This window comes from Lissotriton vulgaris, chromosome 8 (assembly GCF_964263255.1).
Source record: "Lissotriton vulgaris chromosome 8, aLisVul1.2, whole genome shotgun sequence".
NCBI classification, from domain to species: domain Eukaryota; kingdom Metazoa; phylum Chordata; class Amphibia; order Caudata; family Salamandridae; genus Lissotriton; species Lissotriton vulgaris.
This window is the reverse complement of record NC_141696.1, coordinates 718967594-718983940: the sequence shown is the minus strand read 5'-3', so window position 1 is coordinate 718983940 and position 16347 is coordinate 718967594. Positions and strand designations below refer to the sequence as shown.

The window sequence follows — 16347 nt, the reverse complement described above, 5'->3', positions numbered from 1 at the left end:
ATCAAATTATTTCTATACCACGACCACAATGTAGGTCTTTAACATTAATGACATAGCTGTATGGTCAACCATTAACTGTTTGTAAACAACATATTAATTAATACAAATTTATAAAATACAATATCTTGAAAAATATTAACTCAGCAATATGTTAGACTTTGCATATCACAGAGAGGAAAGGAGAAGGGTCTTTGAAGAAAAAAAATCAATTCGACAAATAAAAGTAATCCTTAAATAACCCTTCAGGGTACTTAATTTAGAAGCACAAGCAAAATGAGCACTAGCTTGATATGGGCCCAAATTTTACATTCTGCATACAAAAAATGTTTATGTCTCGGACTTCACCTTCGCGCCACCGTGGAGTGGGATGGTTGCCATGATGAAAAACACTGCATCTTGGGAGAAATGGTTGTTTAAAATAGAGCCTCTCACTCAAGTGGTCCTTGGCTGTGGTTGCCAGACTACATTATTGGCATTGCTGCAGCTCTAACTGCATTATCGTCCTGTGCCTGGACCCCACCTCGAAAGAGGAGGTGGCAGAGAAAAATCAGGCACCTAACGGATAAAAGCAATCGCTTTTAGACGTATCTTCCCTTTAACATTCTTTTTTTGATAATCAGATTTCATTGCTTTTTTTTGTACAGTTATAGCCCATGAGCTGGGCCAATGAATAAAACAGGTAGGGGCGTCAGCCGCCCCAAGCAACTTACGCTATTCCAAATACAGCCTTCAGTACTATACATCAGGTGCTCATCTCAAACCAGTATTATCCACTTTAAAAAATAATGGCCTATCTACTGAATTCATCAAATGCAGATTTAACAGGCAAAAACTTGATTGTATGGGCCATGAAGTAAGCAATGTGGGTATAAAACCAAAGAAGGCTCTGTTGGAAGCCATTCAGAATGTACCAGGATCTATGAGTAAGGCAGAAAGAACTTAGGTAATTTATTGGCCTAATAGAATTTCATGCTAAATTTGTGAATTGTTTCTCAGAAAAAACCTATGGAATAAGACAGCTGTTAAAAAGGAAAATGTTACTTACCAGTATGCATCTGTTCTTGGCATGTAGAGCTGTAGAGTTGTATACTTTGGCATAGATCGCCATCTGGTGTTGGGCTCGGATGTTTGCAGTTTGTTTGTGTTGAAGAAGTCTTTGAAGTCACAGTATAGGTGACTTCTCCTTATGGTGATAGTGCGTATGGGCATCGACTCAATCTTCAGATTTTTTTTCGCCATAAAAGGTGATAAGGGAGTTAGGAAGAGAGTAGAAAAGGATGTCCATTTGATGTATTTAAGTAAGATAATACTGCAACATCTACACAATAGTGTTTAGTGAAAGTATGCGGTGTAGACCAAGCTGCAGCTTTGCAGATGTCATCTAGGGGAATGTTCCCTAAGAATGCAATAGAAGACCCTAGTGTGCATGTGGAATGAGCTCTATGGGGAAAAGTTAATGTGCGTTTAGCTTTGAGATAGCATTTTTGAATGCATGTAACAATCCACCTTGCAATTCCGGTTTTTGAAATGGGATTGCCTTTGTGAGGTGAGGATAAAGCGTCAAAAAGTTGTTTTGTGTTCCTAAAGCTTTTAGTTCTATCGATGTAGTAGAGTATGGCTCTTTTACCGTCTAACGTGAGGAGAGCGCGTTCTGCTACTGAATCTGGTTGAGGGAAAGATACTGGAAGTTCAACCGAATGATTAAGGTGAAAGGCAGATACCACCTTAGGTAGAAATTTTAAATTAGGCCTCAAAACCACTTTACTATGGTGTATTTGTGGAAATGGTTCTTGTGTGGTAATGCTTGTAACTCGCTAACTCTTCTAAGTGATGTGATACTACGAGGAAGGCTACTTTCAAAGTAATGAACTGTAACTAGCATTTATGCAGAGGTTCAAATGGGGGAAACATGAGTGTGGTGAGGACTATGTTGAGATTCCATATCGGAGAAGGTGGAACTCTAGGTGGAATTATTCTTTTAGGTCCTTCCATAAATGCTTTGATAGCGAGTACGTGAACCAACGACAAATGTTGTCTGTTTTGGGGGTAAGCAGCAAATGCAGCAAGATGTAACTGTATAAATGTATATGCTAGGTTACATTGATGTAGATGTAAAAGAAAACAGATAATATTTTGGATGAAAGCATCTAGCGGATCGATTTTGTTATTTGTACAATAAATGACAAATCGCTTCCACTTGGCTGCATAGCATGCTCTAGTGGTAGGAAGTCTAGCCTCCTTAATTATATTCATGCAGTCAGGCGGGAGATTAAGGTATCCAAACTCTAGGATTTCAGGAGGCAGATCGCAAGATTGAGTTGATTGGGATCTGGGTGCCTTATTTCTCCATGGTTCTGAGTGAGGAAGTTGGGGGAGAGGTGGAGCTTTTGATGAGGCACTACTGAAAGTTCCAACAGGGTTGTGAACCATGGTTGGCGTGCCCATGTTGGAGCAACTAGGATCACTGCGAGGGAGTGTTATTTGAGCTTCTGAACCAGTAACGGAATGAGTGGGAGAGGCGGAAAAGCGTATGCAAATCTGCCTGACCAGTTCATCCATATTGCATTGCCTTTGGACAATGGGTGTGGATATCTAGAGGCAAAGCTTGGGTATTTTGCGTTTTGGTGTGTGGCGAACAGATCGATATCTGGATGACCCCACATGTTAAAGAATGGAAGAAGAACTTTAGGATGAAGTTCACCTTCAAGAGAACGACGACCCACCACCACCAGCAACAGGCCGCCCGCAGAAGCTGGAACAAGATCACAGCAGACCAGCTCGCCACCTCCCTGAGCCAGCACCCTCCTGCCAGCTCAGCGAACCCCAGCCAGGCCGCCGTCAACCTCACGAAGTGGATCAGCATCTGCGCGGACGAGCTCGCCCCGCTGAGGACCCCGCCCAGCAGACCCGGAAGCAAGAAAGCCCCATGGTTCACCGACGAACTCAAGAGCTCCAAGAAGAACTGCAGAGCCCTCGAGAAAGTCTGGAGAAGGGAACCTACACCGGACAACAGGACCTCCTTCAAGCTTGCCACCCGGAAGCACCACCAGCTTATCCGCGCCGCCAAGAAAACAGCATTCAAGGAACGGTTGGACAACAACGCACACAACTGCAAGGAACTCTTCAACATCGTGAAAGAGCTCTCCAACCCCAGCGCAGGAAACAACGACATCACCCCATCACAAGACCTCTGCAACTCCCTCGCTTCATACTTCCACAACAAGATCACGGACATACACAACAGCTTCAACAACCAACCAACGCACACCATGACCGAACAATCACCCCCCACCACCACCCTCCACGCCTGGACCCCGATCAGCACCGAAGACACCATCCGCACGATGAACTCCATCCACTCCGGATCACCGACCGACCCCTGCCCTCACCACGTTTTCAACAAGGCCGACGCTGTCATCGCACCCCACCTGCGAGACATCATCAACACATCATTCGACACCGCCACCTTCCCTGAGAGCTGGAAACACGCCGAACTCAGCGCCTTACTCAAGAAACCAACAGCGGACCCCACCGAACTCAAGAACTACCGCCCCATCTCGCTCCTCCCGTTTCCAGCCAAAGTCATCGAGAAGACCGTCAACAAGCAGATGGCCGCCTTCCTCGAGACGAACGGATCCCTCGACCCCTCACAGTCCGGCTTCCGAGCCAATCACAGCACCGAGACCGCCCTCATCGCCGCCACCGATGACATCCGAGCCCTGATGGACAATGGAGAAACAGCGGCCCTCATCCTCCTAGACCTCTCCGCGGCATTCGACACGGTCTGCCACCGCACCCTAGTACAGCGCCTCAGTAACATCGGAATCCAGGACAAGGCGCTGGAATGGATCATCTCCTTCCTCGACGGAAGGACACAGAGAGTCCGCCTACCACCATACAAATCAGAAGCCTCCGAAGTCATCTGCGGCGTCCCTCAAGGATCATCTCTGAGCCCCACCCTCTTCAACGTCTACATGAGCCCCCTCGCGGCCATCGTACGCAAGCACAACCTCAGCATTATCTCCTACGCCGACGACACCCAGCTGATCCTCTCCCTGACCAACGACCCCGCCTCCGCCAGAGCCAACCTGCACGAAGGGATGAAAGAGGTAGCCGAGTGGATGACGACCAGCCGCCTGAAACTGAACTCTGACAAGACGGAGGTCCTCATCCTGTGCTCTTCCCCCTCCGCCTGGGACGACTCCTGGTGGCCTCCAGCCCTGGGCACCGCACCCAAACCAACAGACCGTGCACGCAACCTGGGCTTCATCCTGGACTCCTCCCTCTCCATGACCAGGCAAGTCAACAACGTCTCCTCGGCGTGCTTCAACATCCTACGCATGCTACGGAAGATCTTCCGGTGGATCCCCACCGAGACCAGGAAGACCGTCACCCAGGCCCTCGTCACCAGCCGGCTGGACTACGGCAACGCCCTCTACGCCGGTACCACCGCCAAGCTCCAGAAGAGACTCCAGAGGATCCAGAACGCCTCAGCCAGACTCATCCTCGACATCCCACGAACCAGCCACATCACCGGACACCTGAGAGACCTTCACTGGCTCCCCGTCAACAAAAGAATCACCTTCCGCCTCCTCACCCACGCACACAAAGCCCTACACGACCAAGGCCCGAGCTACCTCAACAGCCGGATCAACTTCTACGCTCCCAAACGCCACCTCCGATCAGCCAACCACGCCCTCGCCGCCGTCCCCCGCATCCGAAGAGCGACTACAGGAGGAAGGTCCTTCTCCTACCTGGCCGCCAAGACCTGGAACTCCCTCCCGACCGACCTGCGCCTGACCCAAGACCACCTCTCCTTCAGGAAGAAGCTGAAGACCTGGCTGTTCGAGCAGTAGCGGCACCCCCCCCCCCCCCAGCGCCTTGAGACCCTACGGGTATGTAGCGCGCTCTATAAGTGTCACTGATTGATTGATTGAGTTCTCATTCATGGATCTGCTGTTTGACGACTGAGTAGATCCGGATCTGATTGTGTACTCCTGGTAGATGTTCTGCGAGGAAGTAAATGTTTAGAGGAATGTCCCATCTCCATATGCTTTGTGCTAGTTGTGAACGCTGAAGATAGTGTGTCCCCCATGCTTTTGTATGTAATACATCGCTGTCATGTTGCCTGTACGGATCAAGATAGCTTTGCCTAGCAGCAAAAGTTCTAAGGACTTTAGAGCTAGAAAGATTGCCAGTAACTCCAGGTAATTTATGTGGAGTTTCTTTTGTTGATGGGTCCATGTACCCTGAACGGTTTGGTTTTGGAGATGAGCCCCCTATCCGGGGAGCGATGAGTCTGTGGTTAGCATTATTTGTGGAACCGGGTCGAGGAATGGCTGCCCTTTGGATAGGTTTTGGGTGTTCTACCACTGCAGAGACAGAGGTGTGCGGCTGTCCACCAACACCAGGTCTGTTAACTGACCTTGAGCTTGGTTCCACTGATGTGCTAAACATTCCTATAGGGGACGCATTTGAAGTCTTGCATAAGGAACGATGAGGATGCAAGAGCCCATCATCCCTATTAGCTGAATGAACACTCGAGCAGGAAGGGAGTCTTGAGGTTGGAATTTTGATATGAGAGCTGGATTGGGGGATGCAAGGGCCTTTGAGGTTTCTTTTGTGGCACCTAGATACTGAATGACGTTAGACGGTTGAAGGTGTGACTTGGGAATGTTTATTGTGAATCCCAAGTCGTGGAGCAGTTGGATTGTTTTGTGTGTATTGTGTACACAGTGTGTGTGTGTGTGTGTGTGTGTGTGTGTGTGTGTGTGTGTGTGTGTGTGTGTGTGTGTGACTTGGCGTTTATGAGACAGTCATCGAGATAAGGGAACAAGTGAATGTGTTGTCTGCGCCAATGAGATGCGACTACTGCGAGACATTCTGTGAAGACGCGGCGTGCTGTAGTCACTCCGAATGGGAGGACTTTGAATTGGTAGTGCTGTCCGTCCACTACAAATAGTAGATATTTTCTGTGAGCGGGGTGAATGGGAATATGGAAGTAGGCGCCCTTGAGGTCAAGAGTAGCAAGGAAATAGCCCTGTGGGAGCACCTGTTGGAGAGTGATCATGTGGAAGTGGTCCGACTGTATTTAGAGATATAAAGGTTGGAGGTATAGTATTGATCTGAGAGTACCGTCTTTCTTTGGGATTAGAAAATAAAGGAAGTAAACCCCTGTTCCTTCATGAGGTGAGGGAACTGGTTCTATCGCGTGGTTTTGTAAGAAGGAGAGATCCTCTTGTTTTAAAAATGTCAGTTGTTCTGTGGACATAGGACGTTGTTTGGGTGGTGTGAATGGAGGAGTTCAAGTAAGTTCCAGGCAGTAACCATACTGGATAATTTGTCTTACCCTCTTGTCTGTGGTGATGGAATTTCAGACAGGTTGGAACTGTGATAGTCTTCCCCCGACTGGAGAGGAATGGTGGGTGGGAAGTCACTGTTTTGTAGTAGGAAAGGTGTGGGTGTTATTATCGCAGCCTCTACCCTTGTTGTTGTTGCCGCTATAACCTCCTGTGAAATAGCCTCTGCTAGGACAGGTTTGAGTAGTGTTTTTGTAGGTGGATGAGGTGTTATCCGTCCCAATAGATTTAGAGGAGCCCCTATAATAGGAGCGACGAAAGGAAGCTCTACTGGTTGTTGCCTGTAGGGCTCCCATGGACTTAGTAGTTTCTGAGTCCTTCTTCATTTTTTCCAAAGATGTTTCTACAGTGGGCCAAATAAGTGTGTAGCAGGAATTCCGTTCTCCTACAGAACTGTGCATAGAGATTTGGAACCTCAGTGAACTAGGATGGCACAAATCTCACATCAGTACCCAAAATCCCCTTACCGAGCTAGCTACAGTGTCTCATTGGTCATAACAAACTCCCAATGTTTAGACAAACCAGAAAATGAACTTAGAATACCTCAGGTATCGTGGAACACATGAACACTCTTTTGCTATATAATCATTTCAAACCAGAACGTGGAGTAAATGAGGACACGTGCATATTTGAAATATTTATTTACTAATGCAGGGTTCTCAAACGCAGTATCTTATATAATACAAGCAAACATATTATAAGAAACAAAGTTATCAGCATAGTTACTAGTCCATAAAAAGCGAACGGTGACAGCATACTAAGTACTGAAATGAATAGGAATTAACAACACCTATTTCTCACCCTCCCTAATTAGCATATTATATTATATCTATGAAGGTCTCTTTTGGGTTTTAGCAGGGCGGGCCCATACCTCAAAATCTCAGTGGCAGAGGATCACATCATCTTCCACCAGCTCTCTGCATGCGAAGCACCATCAAGTGTGTAACGTGTGTTTCCAGCAAAGCAATATAAAACCTGCTTAGAGCCAGATTTTGGCAGCAGCTGCATTTGTGTTATGTCTAGGAAGGTGCGAAGATCAGACTTCACACCAACACTGTGTCGAGTTATCCTTGGAGGCTTCAGCACTCACTGTGCAGACAGTGTACCAAGCAAAGCTGATATCAGAGCAACAACATATTATTTCTCAAGTAAATCACAACGCTCTTCTAGGTTGAAAGCTAAAATAACAATTATGTGTCGTGTGCAAAATGAAGCAAAAGGAAAAATGGCGTTTAAACATTTAATAAGCTCATGCTAACTTAACACAGTATATAGAAAAGAAGTAGCTATATGACACCCCCCCAATGATCCGAGCACGGTCAAAAATATGGTAAGGTAAGACCAGAATAGGGGCATAACATGAAAGCAGAGTTCAATAATAATGAGCTAAGGTAATTTTCAAAAGCAGATATGATGGCCTTACAGCGGCCAAAGTAAAAAAGGTCTAAACTTTTCAACTCAAGGCCCACTTTCGTTCAAGTCAATAGGCCCGGGGTGTAGAAAAAATTGTTTGTACGCAAAAAGCACCCCCAAAAAAATGCAATCAGGAACGTGCTATTAGCAAAAGTTCCGAAGGCTTCTCAGGATAGGACTGAATATGCTAAATATGCAGCTACAGCCTCCAACATGAAATCACTGTCATCATCCGAAAACAGTTCAGCCATCCAATTAAGTAGTGGGAAAGAACATACGTGCTCCTCCAGCACTGGATCCTCTAGCATCATCAGAGGACAACTCGGTGGGTTCTCAAGAAAGCTCTGTGCAAAGAACCCATGCGCTGCTGCGAGTATGTCCCAATGACCCATTAGTCCATGCATCGCTGCCAAGGCCATAATCCTTTCGCCAGAACAAATCAACTCGTGAGCAACTACGGGACTCATCAGATGATTAAAATCGACGTCAGGAGACACCGTCTTGCAGAGACACAAATCAAGGGCCCAGTCGAAATCGCAGCTCAGGCAATGAAACACAGGCTGGACACGTGTCAAATAGGAAAACCGAAACGATAATCCAAATGCCGTGCTCAAAGTCGCAAGCGGCAGTGCGCCATAGTAATCAAGCATCCGGTTGCGAAACAGTGACAGGAGGGGCTGTGCGGCTTCTAACGCAGGACGGGCATCCATGTTTAATAAAACAAAATATCACCAAAACGCCTGCAGCCAACGCTAGCAAAACAGGGAAGCCACCAAACAGGCTTGAAAATATAGAATGAAAAAAGGCAGGGATGACTCCAAATATTTTCTCGAAGGAAGTCACGAGACCACTGCTATCTATTTTAAAAAAGTGAGCGAGGCCAGAAGTGGAGGAGGCAGTAAAGATTTGATGAACCAGCTCGCTGAAATGTAACGGCAAATCAGTATTTAAAAGCGCCTGCACCTCTGTGCGCGTGTTAGCTATGTGAAGGACAAATGTTTCTCGGGTCGAACTCAGTGCCACCTCTTTTTGAGACAAAAGGTCTCTTATTCTACTCATACCATTGAACTCTGCCTTCAAGGTCGGGATGCGCGGCCAGATGGAAACATCTGAATTCCCATGTGTAGGAGGATACAGAACGTTTTTGCAACAGACCACACGTTCTGATACTGTTACCACATAAGCGATACCTTTAATTAACCCACAACATTCCTCGTTATTCAACAGTAAATAACTACCGTTGCCAGTAATGTGAAAGTTGGAACGGTTGCGGGAACCGGAGTACCTTTCAAAACACAGGCTAAATTCGGCCGGTCCTGATTACAAGAACCGTGCAACTGGATGTGTCTGCATAGCAATGAATGATCAGGTGTTTCTGTGCATTCCTCCCCCTTAAGATAAACTTCTTTCTCGTCTTTCAGGCACCTATAAGTGAATGGAAGCGACCATGTCTCATGAAGAAACAAGCTACCTAATGGTTCATATCTCCCTATCGCAATATATTGCATACAATTTGTAAATTTGTACAAGGCAAATGGTAATGTGATTAATCCGTGGATAAGCCACGTTGCAGCAGTGGCCTCAGCTACAGAGAACGGTAAAGATTCCAACCTCTCAATGTGTAACATGGAAAAGGATGCATCACGCATTGAAAGCATGCGCTGTTTGTCTGTCAAATTAAATGGGGCAAAGAGGGAGGACACGTTCATGTAATTCCAAGGCACCCTACCAGCCTTAAGCGTCTGCAAGGTCCACGCAAATTGCATAATAGAACGCAATTGATTTTGACCATGGTATAACACAGACACTTCATCATGTACAATATCAACAACAGAAGGTATAATATTATTCAACGAGTAAATGCGGGAAGAAAGCATGTTAATATTGTTATCGACAACTGCAAGCACCTTTTCCAAATTAGCTTGATCAATTGCTCTTAGGCGCTTAGCAGCCTCAACCTGTGAAGTTTTCCAGATTTCATTGTAAATCGCATAAATCCATCTTTTAGATCTACCACTAGCCGGGCCTTTTATGAAATCATTCAAATCCACATTATCAGTCAGCTTGGATAGATGTAATTTAACTGCAGCCAATGTAGAATGTTGAAGCCAATTCTGACACAATTTGCCTACCGAGTAAGAGGTGACAGAATGATCAGTATCAAATCGCGGATCAGGCCTGACTTGTGTAAATCCTTCAGCTAAACCCAGAAAGCGACGTTGGCAAGAATCAGAACTTCTGTGCCACATCAGCCAACCCTTCGGATCCAAACTGGATACATTAAATGATGAACTGTGCAACAGTGTTTGCAATTCTCGAATGGAAAACTGTGTAAAATTATTCCAACCGGAATATTCTTCCAAATCCGGGATAGTAGGGGTATTTAATTTTTTAGAAGTAGCCAATCCAAAGCATGTTGTCTGGAAAATGGTAGAATTCAAAAACAACATATGATTTGGGATGAGACATGCATGGTGCAAAGACTCAACGCCTTGTACCTGCCAACTTTTAGAACCCCAAACAGATTTAAGGTCAATGGTTTCCTTCCATAACTCGCAGCCCTCTACAGCTAATTTGTCTAGAAAGGACTTGGAATACAATAATTTAGTATCGGTAAGTCTAACTTTGGACATGGACTTTTGTGTCATTTTAAAATAAAAAGACTCAGGACTTGATTGATTGAAGTCGGTAAAATAAGTGTACTTTTTCAAAAATGTACTAGAACTGCCTTGTAAAGGTGCTGGGCAATGTTCCCACTGTGTTTAATTTACAGTACCCCTTCTGGAACTCGTTTTATGCAGATAATGGTTACCAAAATGTTGAAAGCAAAATAATTCACCGTAATTAGCAGATTCTAAATATAAATCTTTAGCATCAAAGCAACATAATATTTTAAATCAGAGAATAATGATTCTACGGCCTGAATATCCCAATCATCAGAACGTATGTTTTGTTTCACCACATCCCCCATGTTCACTCTGAGCACATTAGGGACATTAACCACTTCAGTAGGGCCATGTATTTGAAATTTACCCGCATCCCACACAATCCCATCAAGAACAGGCAAAGCAGTGATGTTAACAAAACTCAAGTCTCTCTTCGGTCTGTGTGCTGAATGTGACGAGGAAAGGGGAGCCAAAGTTCCATTAAGATGCCGAATGCATGTTCTCTCCTCGACATAGTGTCCATCAATGAGACGGAAAAAATAAAACACAAAACCAATTGACATAAAAAGGTAAACTGAAAAAAGCACCAGCCAAATATATGTCCAAGGGGGTATCAAAAAATGTTTTTTAAATAAAGTGGCATAAACTGCAAAACGTGAGGGTTTTTTCGAATTTACTGAAACAGAGTCAAATGAGAATCTGGATTCTGTGGCCAAAAGTGTTTGCAAATCAGGCATCGATAAATCAGCAGGATAAGCGTAATCTAGGTCATCAATGTTATTAACAGGTAAAGTACTTAATAAAGGATTGGAAACAGCAGGCATCTCAAGGGCCACTCCTGGCTCAGCATTAGAAGTAGTGGCCAAAACAGAATTTCTAACAGTCGAAGGACAGGAGACCGCCGGTGTCCTACTATGAAGAATCGGCCACCCTGTGTATCTTGACATTGTCAATTGAGATAAACCTGTTTTCCTTACGACCTGGAAGTGGTGGTAAAATGACTGTTCTTGTGCCCTTCACTCCAAGAAAGGGAACCGGTGCTCGATAGGAAGGACCAAATTCTTTCTTGTTATCAATCTTCTCTCGAACCAGTTCTCCAACTTTGGGTAGCCAGCCAACTACCGGGATCTGCAACGCATCATCCGATGTGGAGGGCAAATGTTCCTTTGCAAGACTGTCTCTGGTCTTTTGTAGATTCTGTAAAACACTGCAACGTTCATCTACGTCAAAGGCCGTGGCTTGGGCCACGCAGCCTAGACCGTTGAGGTCAGGGACATACATCTTGATACCAAAGAGCATTTTGTACGGGGTCCGCCCACCCAGAGACCTTCTAGAGAGATTAATAAGAGCACGCTGCACGCCATTGAGATGGGCCAACCAGTTTCTGCCAGTGCCTATAACTCGTGCTGTCAAAGATTGCTTTAAGTCACGGTTCATTCGTTCCACTACACTATTACCCTCAGGTCTGTATGGAGACGAAAACTTGACTTGGACCCCCAACGAAATCATAGCATCCTTATACGCCTTAGAGGCGAAAGCCGGACCCTGATCCGAATGGAAGGTACCACAGGCAAAAATACCTACAAAGACACGCAAATCTCTTATGACAGTCCGTGAATCAGCGCTGCGATGGGGCCAGACCCACACAAAGCGTGTGCATGAATCAACTGCTACTAAGATGTACTTATACGCAGTATCAGAAGAAAAAGGACTGCAGTGATCTAAATAAATGCAACCCAGTAGTTTATTAGATATGTACAAATGTGTCCGAGGCGGACGCGCAGCAGTCGAAGGCTTAATCTGCTGGCAAATGTTGCACTGAAGGACATAATCGCGCGTCTGTTTGTACAGTCCCCGCCACCAGAAACGTTGTTGTAGCTGAGTTACAGTGGCCGAGACGCCCGCATGCGCAGACACCACACCTTCATGCGCCGCTGCAATCAACGTAGCCCTGCGATCCAAGTTGGGAATCAACCGTTCTCCAACTTCAGGAATTTTCACATAAGTAACCTTATCTGGACTTAAGTGGTATGTGTACTTCGAAGGGAACCCCGTAGGATATTTACCTCCCTTCTCAGTGGCAGCTACAGCCGCCAAGATGTCATCATCTATTTTACTTTTGGACCGTGTAACTGCTGCAACTAAATATTTCAATACTGCTGATTTCGCCGCTTCATCAGCAAGCAAGTTACCGACAGCGTGAACTCCAACACGCTGATTGCCGAGAGTATGAATCACAAACACAAGTGGCAACTTCTCCTTAAGTTCAGCCACTCGGACCCAGATCATCTTATGTTTTATTGTGCTACCCTTGGAATCACGAAAGTCATTCTGAATCCAAAAGAACAAGTTCTCGTTGTAGGACTGGACATAGTAGTAAGAATCACTTACGATCAAAGTCGTCACACTAGGATCAGCGTACTCCAATGCAAGCATCAGAGCACGAAGTTCTGCTAATTGTGCGGTGCAGTCCACTAGTGTCTGCGTGTGCACAACACTGGACTTGAACTCATCGTTTACCATGGCACCGACCACAATGGCGCATGCGGAAACGTAGGCATGTTTAGAGCCATGCGCAACTTGCGCCGAACCATCAGTGTAAATGATGCAATGGAAATCTTCCAAAGGTCGCATTGCTAAAGGAGCCGGATGAACGAATTCATGCTGTAAGTACTCATGCGACTGTAATGAGGCGTCAAAAATAAACGTGACATCCTGGGACGTCAAGGATGCAGCCCATTGAATCCACAGAGGGTGCAAAGCTTTGGAATTTGGTACACTGGCTTTCGTAACTGCCTCCAAGGCAGGACACGGGGTAACAACCAACATGCGTTTTCCTTGTGACAGGGCACGTTCCTTGAGAATTGCTATCTGCACAGCCGTTAAAACTTTCTCTACAGTGGAAAATCGCAATTCAGCCGAAGTGTACAAGTGTGACTTGTAAGCAATAGGTACTGTATCTCCCTCATTAAAAGTCAGGTACGTGAAACACACCGTCCCAGGGATAATTCTTATCACCAGGTTGGTTTGGTTATCACGAGTCTGTAAGAATTTAGAGGCGAGCAGATCAGCTTGCAAGTATTGCAGGTTAGCTGAATGCTCAGGCAGCCAGCATGATTTGAAAAAGGATGGTTGTATCAAAGCATACAACGGCTTGATACGCTGGGCATATTCCGGAATGTAAGTCCTCCCGAAATTTAAGAAGCCCAGTAAAGATTGTAATTTTTTCAGTGTTGTCGGAGAGCGCAGCTGTGCGCATTTCTCCAGGAAGTGAGGAGCCAAACCTTTACCTTTATTGTTGAGCTCGTAGCCCAGAAACAACACTGTGTACTCTGCAATGTGCGATTTTGCAAAGTTAAATTTGTAACCCATATTTGCAAAGGTACAAATTATTCCGTTGACACGACACAAATGCTCCCAAAGTTTGTCGTCTGTGAAATATATGTCATCCACATACAAACATGCATCCGGGTCGATTCTCTCCAAAAGAGAGACTATGCGGGCAGTAAAAATCCCAGGACTATTCTTATAGCCCATAGGTAAACGCCGAAACTGTTTTTCGACACCGCCGCATGTAAAGAAGTTCCATTGGGAACTTAGGCCATCCAATCTATGGGCATAAAAACCATTGGAAATGTCAAGCGTGGTTTTAAACCGCTTACGCACAAGACTATTCACTAGGGCAGAGCAGTGAGTATTCTGTACTGCACAGTTACGGCAATGCGAGTTTAAATGCCGGTAATCCAACACCAAACAATACGAACCGTCTGGCTTGTTTACAGTATAAAGAGGGTTATTCATCGGTGACACACATGTTTCAATTACACCTTGATATTCCAATTGTTCAAGGATTGCCGCGACGGATGCTTTGGCTTCACCCCGTATGAGATATTGAGGTTGAGGCTGTAGCTGAGACCGTAAAGAAATTTTGTGGCTCGGGGACAATTTATCCCAACCACGTTGATTGCGGTACACAGCCGGCGCTAGACTCAGAGCCCACTCTTCTGCAAAATGCAGCGCATCCTCTTTCGAGACTGTGTTCGCAAAACTGGGGAGGATTACCTCCTCCCCTCGCAGAGCTGCGAGAACAAAAGGTGGGGGCCAGTCAGCCTCAGAAAGCAAAATGTCATACGTAGACGAAAGATTTTCACAAAATACCCCTTTTGTGATTCGCTGTATGTCACCTTCGATTAACAGGACAATTTCAAAAAGTCTATCAGGGGGAGCAACTCTTGTATCAGCTGTTTCTATCACAACATAAATATCAGTCGCTGTCACCTTCAGTAGTGGACGCAGGGCCTCTCTCACTATGGTAATCTCCGCCGCGCTGTCCAGCAAGGTCAGAGCCCACGTCAGATTCCGAAGCCGCGTTCTCACTATCTGTGGCATATCGATAAGCTGTTAAAGCCGCAACTTTCTACTTGGAAAACTGCGGTCTCTTCGGCGTCGAGCCTTCCTGCTTTCCTGCACCGTTTTTCGGGTGAGGCTGGTCACGTCCTTGCTGGCCACCCCGCCCCCTGCCGCCCCCTCCACCACCGGTCGTCGAGGCCGATGAGTCCTGAAAGGAACGAGGAGAGCGTTGATCAGAAACCTGAAATCGATCAGGAGATTTAATCGTCGCGCGATCGCGCAAGTCATAAACACGTTCTGATTGCGCAGGCAACGGAGACGCAGGGCGAGAAACCTGTGTTTGTTGTTGTTGCTGTTGCTTTCCCTGTTTCTGTTTCTTAGGCCAATTCTGTTTCTTGGACTTGGGCTGAACATCCGTTTCCGAAGCTTGTCCCTGGGGTTGCTTTTTCTCCTTAACAGAAAAAGGCTTAAGACCCTTACTATTGCGACCCACGGTTTTATAAGCCGCCACAATAATTTTCGCCAACTGTCGGGGTTTCTCGGCATCAGGAAGTGCCGCCAAAGCGTTTGCTACCTGAAAGTTCACTGCATCCCCCTTGACATTAGCAAGGATGAGATCGCAAACCACATCAAAGGTGCCACACAGGCGCATACCCAACTCAACCGCAGACTCCGGTCCGTGATCATCTTGAACACGTTTAAGGACCGTAGGCAGCACTGCCATAGACGGAGTGCCGTAGCACCTCGCATAGACAGCTGCAAAAGTCTTGCCCCAGGTCTCACAGACAACGAGTTCAGGGGCAAAATCTTTCGGCAAACTAAGAGTTAGAATCCGGTGTTTTTCACCAGGAGTCGTATTAGGAAATACAGCTTCCAGCTGGTCAAATTTCTCGGCAAGCCAGAAAGGAAAATCATCCTTATCCTGGGGTTTCTTGTCCATTACAGCATTGACCATCACGGGACTGAGTTTCAAACTACCCTGTCCAGCCGGAAGCGCCGCACCCCCCGGGGGTCCACCCGAAAGATTACGGCCCATGTAGTGCACTAAGGCTCTAATCACGGCAATACAGACTACATGTAGTCTACGAAGTTCAGCCAGGTTACAATTGCCGTGTAGAGGATGAGGAGTAAATCCAGCCAAAACAGGCCAACTCGCGCCTGGAATGGACAAAGGACCTAACCTCGGAGCGGTCAAAGTATGGGGTAGGGCGACACCAAACCAAACTCGATGCTGCCAAACGTCTATAGGAACTTCCTGTGCCCTGTACGGATATATTCATTCGGTACAACAGAGGGAGTGTATGTGTGGAACATACCAGAATTAGCGTCCACCTCCGGAAACATCACCCACGAATAAAACAGTTCGTATGGGTAAGCAGCATCCGCACTCACCACCATAATCACAGACAAGCCCTCCAAAGGCACATTGTAAATCCGCAAATGATCGCGCACCGCAATGCGACTATGCTGCGGAATGTCCACGGCATTGGCCATGACAGCACAGGAATGTAGAAAAACAAAGGAAACTTTGTAGCACAACTGGGTAGTAATTCAAGGAA

At 46.1% G+C, this 16347-nt stretch overlaps 1 protein-coding gene across 1 annotated transcript in view; it reads right to left on the bottom strand.

Moving 5' to 3' along the window:
- LOC147697921 (cullin-4A) overlaps window positions 1-16347 on the bottom strand; it is a 625511-nt gene that overhangs the window by 221126 nt on the left and 388038 nt on the right. The window lies entirely within an intron of this gene.